We start from the raw sequence: 12,700 nt of genomic DNA on the forward strand, positions 1-12,700 counted from the left end.
ACTGCACTGCCTCCTCCACTCCTGCACGTCTTGAAAGACAACATGGCATAAATTGCAAGCAAAAGTAGTTTGGAGAGCATGCAAGCCACATCTAATGACACCACTCAGCCCCTAAATGCTTGTCACTCCCATTACAGAATTAGTCCTGACAAGGAGTCATTATCCATGCAGTAAACACACTCAGAGTGTGCAGCAGGCTGTCTGGGCTGAATGATGCTCCCAACTTTATTCCTTTGACGGTGCTGCTGAAAAGCAGGCTGATGTTTGCCACCTTGATGAGATGCAGCCATTGAGGAATCAGCAGCCTGGATATTTCATGGATGTTCTCTGAAACTGTATGGGTGCTGGGGAAACCTCTCCCTGCTATAAGCGAGGCTTCATCCTAGCTTGTAGGCTGTGTGTTATTGCAATTTGTCTGTCTGTGCTCTTCCTTGTGCCCTGTGCTCAGCAAGGCTGAATGGAGGGATAGTAAAAACCCCACTGCAATGCCTTGGCGGCTCCTGGGGCAGGGCTGGAGGAGCACCCTCGGATCTCAGCATAGCTACTCCTGATTTCTCTGTGTCTGTGACAAGATGTAATCACAGCAATGTAGTGTAGGTACAGAAGGCTTACATCAAGCAAACCAAAATTCCAGTTAAATTTCAGTGTCCTGTCAAACACGTACATGAGAAGACCTGTCCAGACTTCAGTGCTTACTTAGAAAGCCATGCCTTAATATTGAGAGTCATCCTAAAACATTTCACCTAACAGCATTGTCATGTGGATGGTCAGTAGTAGGTGCTCCAGTCTAACAGTCAATTTAAAGGATACATGGTCCCCTCCTGGGGTGACTGTTCCCAATATGTTCTGGGAAGATGCTTTTTCTCACAGCCTGAGCTGAAACTTCTTTTATGAAGTTAGAAGTGAGGCAGTCCCTGGAATAAAAATACAGTATTTTAAAGGAGAGGAAAGGGTGGAAGCACCTCATTGCTACGCTGTTGTTGCATGTGAGGGAATGGCTGATGAACTATGTAAAATGGCCTATTCCTGCAGGGCAAGGTTATCTCCCTGCTGTGCTGACCCTCCGGCCTCAGCAAGTCCATCTGCTGAAGATTGAGCCAACGCACCACTTCACTGGGACACGGCAGGAGGAGGAATTAGGAATCTTCTTCTGCTCAGCCTGAGCAAACAGCTCAAATCCGAGTGTGGTCCTCCCTCTGAGATGCTCCAGGCTTTCTGAACAAATACTCACAATGTACAGAATCACAGTTCTCCGCTGCACAATAATCCCAAGCAACCAGGTATTATGCTTAATAACCCTAAAAAACTCATTCTCTCCATGCACACAGAGTATGAAGCTTTGTTAACACTATTAACACAGACCTCACAGTTTGCATAGGTTCAATGAATTCCTTCTTGCTAAAACCTTTCCAGTCTCCTGTTTCCTCTTTAAAGAGGTGGAGAGTTACCCTCAAACTCTGCTCTGCAGCAGATCCTGTGGAGAGATGATCCTCTTATGAGGAAGGTCCCACATTTCTCAAGACTTTAAATCCACTCCAGACTAAGTGTGGATATGGGTTTATTCAGGCAGAGGCTGTCAAGTATTTCTGCTAATTATTTTCATTATTATTTGTTTAAGTGTTAGATTTGAAATTTGCATTATGCTGCAAAAGTCGAGTAGGTTGGTCATACAGCTGTCAGGTGAGAAACCACACATTGCTGGTCTCCATGTGCACATCCCACCATCCCTGTCCTGTCTGAGTACTTCTAGCTCAGAGCACATTGTATTTAAAAGTATCTGGATAAAACTTTTTTCTCGTCTTTGTAGAGAGAGCAGATGACCTTTGTTGAAAGCTGAAAAATGTTCTTTTTGGAGTCTGTTCTTGGTCTCAGTTTTAAATTTCATGGGGAAGGGAGCAGATGAATCAGTTTCCATCCATCACCTGCTGGTTTTAGTGCTGAGCTTGTGGAACAGATCAACCAATCCATCAGAGCCAGCCTTAATCTATTGCTGGTAACTGATTGAAATTTAAGGCCTGGACTCTGACAAACTGTGGGTTAAACTGTTCGATGTTTTGCAAATTCCCAAGTGCTGTTTGTGCTGGAATGTCAAAGCAGATTAGCCACAAGTGTGGTCAGCTTCTTTGGGGACCTAGTTTTTAGCTATTGCTGCCCCAGTCCTCCTGAGTATTTGGACTGGTCTTTGAAGTTTTTTCCTTGCTAAATCACAGCAAACAGATAATGGAAGCATGATTTAAAGCCAAGACTCCAGTAAAAATAAAACCTAATGCCTCATAGCAAGCGTGAGGCTGATGAATGACGCCTTATACTTCTATTGGTTTATTCAATAACTTTTCCTAAGTGAGGGCTGGCATGGGTTATCTCATCCAACTTTATCTAAATAAATTGTTGATACTTCTGTTAGGGAAGAAAAGAACAAAGCAATGAGTTTGCCTCTATTTTGCACCCATACCAAATAAACTGGGTTGGTAAAATGACTTCCAGTGCTAAAAAAGCAACCCTGACAGATCTCAGACAGATTTAACAATTTTCAGGAAGTCTCCTTAAAGCTATCAGAGTATCCCAGGCTTCTGGAAAGAACTGAAATGTTAGCATAACACAGCACAGGTCACTTTTTTCCTTGTCTTTCTTCCCCCAAAACATGTGTTACACTGGGTTGCTTTCCAAAGCATGTCTCAATAAGGCTAGAAGTCAAGAATTCCTGCACTCTTATCCTGACTTTGCCCTTTTGGTCTGCATGGTTTTGGGGCAAAGGTTTCGCTTGGATCAATGGCTCATAGCTGATTTACTCATCAAGGTGAGTAAGCAATTGCTCCACCATGATGCCATGATTTCCTAGCAAGCGTTTATGCTTTCTTCTTGAGTGTTAAGCCTGTTTTTTTATCTCTGAGGTTCAATTAGTGTGCAATGATGTGTATTGACCACAGAGAAAGGCTAGGCATGATAACAGGGCTTATTCTCTGTAACTGACGGGTTTTGTTCGAAGCCCTTTTCCCTGTGATCAGGCTGAAATGGTGCCACCTTGTATCCAAGGGGATGTATGGTGGCTGAAAGGGATGGAGCAGCCTCCCCGCTCTGGAAAGGAGGTTGTGGAGACAGACTGAGTGGTTGGGTGGGAAGATGCTCAGGGAGGAGGGGGCTTATGTTGTCTACATTTGAAAGAAAATCCTGGAAAGCACTTGCTGTGTGGGCTGGAATCCTCAAACAGAGAGGAAGACATGAACTTCCAGACCTTGGAAGATTGCTTAGTCCATTCACCTACCCTAAGGCAAGATCAGCTCTGCTGAAACCATCTGCTTATAGTCCTGCTTATGCAGAGCTGGTAGGAGTCAAACCTCCTGAACAGGCACATAAAAATGCCCTGGAGTTCTGCTCAAAACCAACTTGCTTCATTTTTCTTTTCATGCAATAGTGAAGCCTGCAAGGGTCTTAATGGACAGAACCCCAAAAAGCCCATATTTTGAGAACAGGCAAAATAAGTAAAATGCATCTTCAAGCTCCTGGAGAAGGGAGCAGAAGGGAAACGACAAACCCCAGTGTTCCCATGGCATCCAGTAAATAATGCAACAAACACCTGAAAGGACAAAGAGGGGGAAAAAAAAAGTGCTAGAGTTCACGCAGCAAGGAGCATCTATTGCTGGCACTGTAAGAGAGGGAACTTTGTCCTGGATACTAATGGCTGTGGAAAAGACACGGCAGCCAGGAGATGAACCTAAGTGGGGTGGTGGATGTGATAAGACTCTTGATACAACTTGAGGCAGGTAGTAGCAGTGGTTTGGTTAGTTTTAGACATATGGGACTTTCTACTTTTTAAAAGGCTCTGCTTTCAGCTGCACCAGGAGGAATCAGTCAGGGAATCCCCTGTTCCTGCCTGGCCAGATGGATGGTGCAGAACTGCAAGCAGCATTTGGTTCTGGAGGCTCCATTTCCACTCACCACACACAGGTTGCAAGAAGAGAGATACTCCTGTTGTGGGAAGAGTCACCAGATGGTGCTCTTACACATGGTCGTAGCAGGTCGTTGCCTGCCAATGCTGTAGAGGAGGGCTGGCTTGCTAGTTTGAGCAGTCCTTGGAGCAAAGCGTTGGGTGCAGCAGAACTCATCCCTAAGATACCTAGATCATCTGTAAGATGACCGCAAACGGTGGCACCGGATTAAACTGAGAAGTTGTTTTATCTGACTAGATGCATGCGCTGAGTCCACAGACAAGCTAATTATACGGGATAACATATTTCACCGTGGGCTGGAAGCACACATAGCTATTTGCTGGGTTTCACTTGACTCAAACTGTGACAAAGCATCACTTGTAATTGCCTGTTCATATTTTTTATCTCCTAAGACAGTTTCTGTGCATCAGGTGTTCTCTTGGTACTGGGCAGCTCAGCTTTACCATGGCTATTGTAGGAACGCATAACCAGCACTAAATAGGAATCATTCATCTAGTGTACAAGAAACAAATTTTACACAGCTCTTGAAGACCTCATGTCATTCACTTCTAACAGGAAACCAGTCTGGGATGATCCAACTGTGTTCCAGTCAGATGGGGCTTTGCAAGTATCTGCGAGCTGAGTCGCACAAACAAAAGCAGGAGTTGTGTTGTCTTCTTCTCCTGAGAGACCTCCTTGGAAGAGGTGGACTGGGCTTTGAAGCTTGGTTCCACTTTGTTTGTCCCCTATCCCATTTGGTACCTTTTGAAGTTTTTCCTCTCACTGTTCCTCACTGCTCAAGCTCTGGTGTTCCTCTCAGTGAGTGAAAATAAAAAAAAAAAATAAATAAAAAATATAAAAGTATATATGTGGGGTTTATATTTATTAGTCTATATATTCACATCTAAAATATATTTTGTGTGTATATATACACATATATATAAATGGTGCATGTATATAAATATACAGGGTTTTAAAGTGAGGCTTTAAAGAGTTTCTACTGCCTGCTTAAAAATAAAAAATCTTTAGGGAAAATGCAAACCTGTAATTTCTTATGACAGTAAAGTTATGTTTATTTAACCTATTTCCTGTGCTGGCTTTCAAGTCTTATCCTGCAGAAAATGTTATGCCAATGCATTATCATTTTTTCACAACTTGGACTTTAAAGAAAATGATCATCCGTGAGCTATTTTTTTCAGATCTTCAGAAACTTTAAATAGCATTTTTCTGCCTTCATCACAAAACCAGTTAAGCACTAGCTGACTAAATGCATGAGCAGAAATATCTCACTTTGTTCAAGCTTTTAAACTCTCCTTGTCAACAAATGATTTGAGCATCTCTGCAAAGTGTACTGTCGCTTCTCTGCCATCTGTCATATGTCACTCTTTCTCTCTTATTCCCCAAAAAGAAATGTCAATTGCTGATTTATATTTCATGTTTTCCTTTACAAAGGAAAATTCTGTTAGGATACAAATGAATTTTGTGGCTCTTACTCAACTTCACAGAGGATATTAATTGTTCTCTTCCAGGCACTACATAATTCCTTCCTACCAGCATATTCTGTTTGTCTCTCTCTTTTCTTTTTCCAATTGTTTTTTAAGAAGCCATACCTTCTGTTCATTTTAAAGTAAAGCAAGCGTAAACAAGGTTCAGCAAAAATACTAATTGTCTGTTGATACTGGTGGGAAGATGCTACTGTGAAATCAAGGGCTGTGGATAAGATTAAATAAGAGGGGAGAAACATTATTATAATTACTTGAGTCTAGGACAGCCTCAGACTCACAAGATTTGCTTTTGGAAAAAATATTTTAAAATCATCCGTGGCAAACCTTTTCCAATTATCTCTCACTTACTGTGGGGTAAGAGCTTGCATATGGGCAGACCAGAACAGCTGACGTGTTCAGAGATAGACAGAATTTAGATACCCTTTTGATTTTAAATCTAAGGAAGAAGGAAGGGAGGGAAGAGTTCTTTTTACTGCTGTGTATTTAAATTGATCCATTTATGTAGCCACTGTCTGTCCATCTAAGGAGTCTGTTCATTCATGGAAGAATAACTAGTAAAATGCTGCTTTTCTACCCATGGAAAATTATTGTTAACCTTGAACCAGAGGACCTCCTGTTTAGCAGTTTTTGGCTCAAGAAGTGTGATCATGGTGTCTGACTGTCCCTTCTCCTTGGATGCTCCTGCTGAGCTTCCCATCACCTGGCTCAGAGCCTTGTGGGACGAGGACTGACAGGGAAAGAGGCACCATGGTCCCAGAAGGGAAGCATCACAGTGGGTTGTATCAGAGAGGCAGAAAGAGGCCAAATTTGGAGAAATGGTTAGAAACCTGTTTGAAACTCTCCATGCTCTTATTTCCTTGTAAATGTGTGGGCAGCGGAGGAGTCGCAGATGGAGGGAATGCTTTTGCAGCAAGGGTACCTGACTGCAAGAACCATGGAGGAGGAAAGCAGGGCTCGTGGGGGCCAGCAGTGGACTTTCCCTCTTTAAGGCAGTGGGGGGGGAGTTTGGAAGCTTCCAGAAATTTTGGTCACAGTCTATACTTCACTTTCACAGGAAGATTTATGCTTTTGAGAGAAGAAAGCTCTGACACAGCAAGAACCCAATTTGCAAATTTTAATAGTCGCCATGTGTTTATTTCTTTTCCATGTGCATTTGATCGCTTCTGCTCTCAAGCTCTGGAGAGTCTTCAGCTGATGTCTAGTATTTTCACTTTAGCTTAGAAAAGATGATGGTTTCAAGATCTAATTAAAAGTAACACTCATATTGATTTATGAAGTTTCCCTATTCCACATGGCAGTACCTGCACCAGACTGCTGATGTAGAGCAAATGGTGCTGCTCCAGCTTTGGGAAGAGCCTTGGCTTGGATCAGCAGCTCCGACTGTGGTTATGAGGTGAAATGTGCAGTCAGGAGCAATTACTTACAGCCCTTTTCCCCTGCCTCAGATTTCTACCTTTCTTGGAAAACTCCAATCTGTCTTCAGTTTAAAATGCCATTAAGAGAAGCTCAGGCTGTGGGGAAGCAAACCAGGAGCTCGGGTAACCTTCACTTGGATCCCCTATGAGGGGATTCGCTAGAAAAGAGTCACTCAGTGTCCCGTACCCCTCTGCTGCCCCTTTGTAAGCATTTTTCTACTAAACCAGGGCTGAAATTTGAAGTGAATTGAGCAATAGGATTTTTAAGCTGAGCCTCTTCAGTAAAAGCAGGTACAATGTTAAGCTAGATGAATAATTTTAAAAGAAAAATATAACACATTGCCTAGAGAAGCCCTGATGATGTCATTACCTTATTTTCGCTGTGCTTGTGATGATGTGCTGTTTCCAACAGAAGGTGAAAGACTACTCACCCCTCTGGATTCCTGTACATTACAAATTAGACCCAGATGAAGCTGACTTTGATTTAAACACCCTTGCAGTAGGAACATTGGCGAGCTGTGCTTCAGCTAATTAAACTTTCAGCAGTTCACCTTTGTGAGAGCTTAATTAGCTGAGATACTGCCTTCTCTATATTTATCTTGTGTGTCTTCCAGAGATGCATGTCGAAAGGAGGTTTGATTTGCAGGTTGTGTAACCACGAGTATGCATAAGGTTTTCTTCTCATCTCCCAGGAAGGATAGGTGCTGTGTAAGGGTCAACAGCGAAGTTGGTTTTTTTACACGGAGCCTGAATGTTAAAGGTACCTGCATGTTTTCAGAGACACAAGTCCCATCATTTTAATAAGAGTTGCATGGTGAGATGTCTCAAACGCTTTCAGTGCTGAAATTGCAGAAGCAAACCTGTTGCGTGTGCAGAGTCTCATATATCACCTCTGCTGGTATTTGGATCAGGAGCGTGAAAACCAACTTTGGTAAATGGTCTTTACTTCCAAATCACATCCACTGTGTTTAAAATAAAGTACAAAAGCCACTGAAATCCCAGCTCATCCCTCTGCATAGCACCTGCAGCAACTTTCATTCTTGCCTGGATTTCTCAAGATGTTAAACTTCTCCTTCCCTCCCTCTCCTCCCTGCCTGTGCTGGTTCTTCAGTCTTTCTCCCGTGGGAATGTGGGTGCCGGTTTCCAGTGCAGTTGAGGCACGTACTGCCTTTACTGGGGGCAACGTGCAACACTGGGTGGGTGGGAGAGGCATGAATGACTTGTGTATAATGCCTTTTCTCCAAACCCCTGTGTCAGTTCCTCCCAAATCCTGAGAAAAGCTTAAAATCATGAGGCTTTAAAGGTGATGCTGAGATTTGTCTTCATGCTTGATTTGTTTGCGATTTCTTAATGTCTTCTTTTACTTTAGCAGCAAATATCAGATTTACAAATTTACATTAAAAATAATATAAAATATAGGATGGTTTATGGCTCCACAATCTGTAATTCTAAAGGAAAGGCATTTCACAAGCAAGCCTCGTGAGAGCTGGGCTCAGAAAGTTCTATTCATGTGTAGCCTTTTCTCAGGCAGTTATCACTAAAGTCCTTCAAAATCCCACCTTGGTAGCCCAGGCTAAAAACCAGCAACTCAGCCTTGCCTTCTGCCTTCTAATGGTTTCAGGGCCCATATCCCAAATACACAGGCATCATTAAATCTGCAGCTGCTGTGACTGTGTGATGTGTATCACTGCTTGACTTGCACGCTCTGGCTCCAGAAACTTTCCCCTCCTCCTGAGAGACTGTTATGATCAGTGGCTTTCTTGAGCCTGCACAGAATGCCACACACAGCCCAGGGCACAAATAACACCTTAATTCCTCAATGTATCTCCAAACTATTGTAGAAATAGCAGGTGAACCACTGTTTCTGTTAAGGTCAGGTCACCTCTTCTATGTACCTTGAGAAAAGTCATCGTCCTTCCCTGTAAAAGTAAAAAATATTATAAAAATCATATAAGTGCCACAGCACACTGCAGTTCTGGAAAATAATTGCTTTAGAAGTACATATATCACTTCCTTCCCCTAAAACTACCAGTCCTCTTGGAGAATACCTGCGAACATTCCCTACCAGGGCAATAAATATTCAGCAGGGCTTTGGTGGATGGCTTTAGAGGACTTCTAATTACCTCTAATTAGGCTTACAAAGCCTCCCTTGTGCACACTTAACTAATTCAGACTTTTCTGGTTGTCATTTTTTTCCTCCCCTAAAGGCCAGCTCTCAGCTCTGTTCACACATGGCACCGTTCACATGCAGCATCCTCTGCCAGGAGAGCAGATCCAGGGAAGGGAGCTGGTAAATTAAAATGGGGGCCTGAGGGAAAGGGACTGTCCTGCCAGAGGTGGAGGGGGGAGTGCCAAATCTGGGAAACGCAGGGAAATCAAGCTGCTTCCCAGCCGTGGGAGCTGGGAGGAAAGCGTGGCTGGCACCATCTGGGTGCAGACCACAGCCTAAAAACATGGATCCTCTTGGAAATCAATGCCCTGCTTGGCATGGGGTCTTATTCTGCCAGGAATTAAGTGTCCCAGGATCGATGCTGGCAACTTTCTGATGTTTGGATGGTGATTTGGTAGCAGCAGCAGCCCAGCTTGCCCAGGAGATGCTGTCAGCCCCGGCTTTCCCAAGCGTAGGCTCTCAGTAAGCCCCCGTGCCTTGGAGGACGTGTCTCAGGGACGGTCTGTGCTCAGCCCATGATACTTTTTCCTTATTTATACAGCACTTGGAGGGCTTTGCACTGGAAAATGTTGCTCTGTAAGGCAACTTGGCCTTCTTAGATGCGAGCAGTTCCCCTGTACCTGGCTCCTTCCTATCCAAGGAAGGGCTAAAGTCAGAGTCAAGCATTGAGTTGAGACTTATTAAGAAAGTCCATGGGTGGCTGTGTCACCCCGAGCACAGACCGCATGGGTAGGGGGTCATTCCCTTGCTCCCAACTCCAAGCCACCTCCAGGCAGCACCTGATCCAGAAATACCCCTTGCCTTTGCAGGGTGACATTGGAAACGGTCCCTACGGAGCACTATTCCCCAAATGCTGTGGCCCAACCAGCATCCCAGCTTTTCTGGGCACCAGTCCTTGGCAATGCTTTCTCACCACATCCACCACCACCACCAAACATGGGGCATTTCCCTGTTCCTTCATTTGGCTTTCACATAGGGCAATTAGCCTCTCCATAGCTTCAGTGTGCTGCAATTAGTCAAGCCCCAGCACAGCAATGGCAATGTTACCTGTCACTATGTGATTAATGAGTATCTCAGAGCCTTGGGGGGGAAAAAAAACAACTAAAAAAAGGTCGAATGGTCTGACAATGGAACCAGTGCCTGGAGCTAGGTGGGAGGCTCCCAGCAAAGCTCCCACTATCCCAAGGCCAGGTCATGCATCTTGCTCTGAAGGGCCAGTGCTGCTGCTGCGCGTAGCAGGGATGGGATCTCTGAGTGTCTCTGAGCCTTCACAGCCTTTCTGAGTCAAAGCTCATTTCTACAGTAGTCATCTTTCTCCCTGAATTCCCCTACCCTTTACATCACTGAATTTTACTTTAAAAGCTGTTTTAAAAGGACTCAGGCTGGGAGCTTACAAAGGAGCTAGAGTCCTATAGATGACACACCAGCTGCATGGAGCTGTCCTTGGGAAGTAAACCTTTTAAAAATGAAATAAACCTAGGCAAGCAGCTCTGGGCAAGTGTTTGTAACCCCTGTTCCTATTCCCTCAGTCTCTGTTCCCAGCTGTTTACTGTTGCGGCTCCAGCCCTGAAGCCTTTGGATGAAGGTCTTTGGAAGTGTGCAGTTCACTTGTGTTGGCTCGAAACACCATGTGCCTGATTTCCTCCAAGGTTCACCTTCGGTCAGGGCTGACTGTTCAGATTCGGAGGCAAGTAAATGTCCTGGCACATATTGTCCTGTTCCAGCCTGGTACCAAGATCTCTAAGCCACCCTGATGGAAGTCAGCATCTTGCCAAGTCAGTCTGAGCACATGTGGCTGTACCATGAGACGAGGGACAGAAAATCTCGGGATTGCCACAAATCCTGACGTTCACCCTTGCAGACAGCTGATGCCCAGAGCACAAGGTTGCACTGGCATGGTTTGCCCTGGGCATAAGGATCATCCTTGTTGAGTGCAAACACCTTTTCAGTGGCAGCTAAAACCCCTTGACAAACAGATATTGTCCCACGGTGGACACGCTGCCCTGTGCTCCATTATCAGGTACTGCTCAGTGCTGGTCTGATGGGAACTTTAGCTGCAGCAAACAAAGAAAGGAGGCAGCAAAGAGCAACATTCAAAAAGGCAGGTCAAAATGGCATTTGAAGGCTTGTCTGACTCTCTCAAGGTGGTAAAAGGGGAGGTTTTCTATGAAAAAGTCTTTTTCTCCAGTTGATTTCTTCTGGCTCTGCCTCTGATGTGCTTTCACTGCACTAGGGCCTTGGTATTTATGAACAACTGAACCTGCCATGGGAATCTTTACTGTGTCCAGCACTGCCATGCAGGAGGATGTGGTGGGACAGGTCCTACCCTCAACTACCCTGCGAGGGATGTCCCTAGCCAGCCAAGGGCCGTCTCTAGCCTTGGCTGCATTACATACCCAACAGCTTCACTGGAGATGAGGCATAAATTTAAATTTTTGGTGCAGTGTTTCCCTAAATGTGGCTTAAGTCTCCACCAAAGACAGCGATGGCATCTGAGGGGCAAGAAGAGCCTTGCCAGAGCTGCGCAACTTGATGTGCGTAAAGGGAAATGACGTGCGTGGCTCTGAGCTCCAGCGTTGGGACCAACATTGCTTGACCCCCTTGGATCTCACTTAAACAGACATCTCTGCAGGGATCATTTTTGCAGGCATCTGCTTTCCCATTTAATCAATTTTCATGGCTGCCAGCTAGATTATTTGAGCAAAAATGTTTATATCTTGGATAAACACCAAGAAGTAGAGGTGCTGATCTAGGGTGAACCATCTCCTCAAATGTTTGGGGAATTGCTCGTAATAAGTTGTTGCTATGGCTCTGGACAGATTTTCTTGTATCCTAGCAATGATTGTGTTTGACTGAAGCTTTGGTTGCTACAGTCGGGATCCTGATGGAAATATTCAGACTGTCAGTCCCTTGCCTGCTCTTGTGCCGCCTCTTCCACAAATGATCTCCTGCCCCCCTCCACAAAACTGATAGCTTGCCTCAGGCAACGTCATTCCTTGCAACCTAGCAATTTATCCCTTGCCAAAATGATTGCGGTATTAGAATAACATCACTTCTGCATGGGACCTGACTCGATTTTTAATAAACTGCAGGGCTGGTGTGATCGGTACTTATGAGTCACTGGCTGTAGCAGAGCTGAGCCGCTCTCTGCCTTCAAAACCCGTTTCAGCGAATCCCCCCTCAGAAGCCTCATTGATTTTTTGCCTGCATAATTTATACATTTGTGTTTGCCTTCTGTGAGTAAAGGAGCAAACAATGGCTCGGTCTGCTCACAGAGGCAGTTCTTTGAAGCAAATATCCCTCAACGAAACACTTTCATGCATTCCAAAGCTCCTTCACTCGTGGGAGAAGAATATAAAAAATAGCAAACCCCGGCAACAAAAAAATGTTACTGTTCCGTGGGTTTTCAAATCTAGAAAGTTTGCCACAGTTCCAGCAAACAACATGTTACAGAGTAGAACAAGCTATGCTGAAATGTGGCCAGAGATTTGGCTTTCCAAGCTTGCTTCTCCCCTGAAACGATGCAGCAGCGGCACTGGCAGAGGGCTGCACGCTGACGCTGGAAAAAGGGCTGAAAGCTGGGACTGCCAGATCTCAGGGTTACACTGCAGGGCTTGCAACGTCTCATCGGCGGCCTCGGCCACTGAAGTTAAATAAGCGTCTAAGAACCTCTGGTTTTCCTCT

The sequence above is a fragment of the Haliaeetus leucocephalus genome, unplaced genomic scaffold, assembly GCF_000737465.1.
Source record: "Haliaeetus leucocephalus isolate CR32 unplaced genomic scaffold, Haliaeetus_leucocephalus-4.0 Scaffold273, whole genome shotgun sequence".
NCBI classification, from domain to species: Eukaryota; Metazoa; Chordata; class Aves; order Accipitriformes; family Accipitridae; genus Haliaeetus; species Haliaeetus leucocephalus.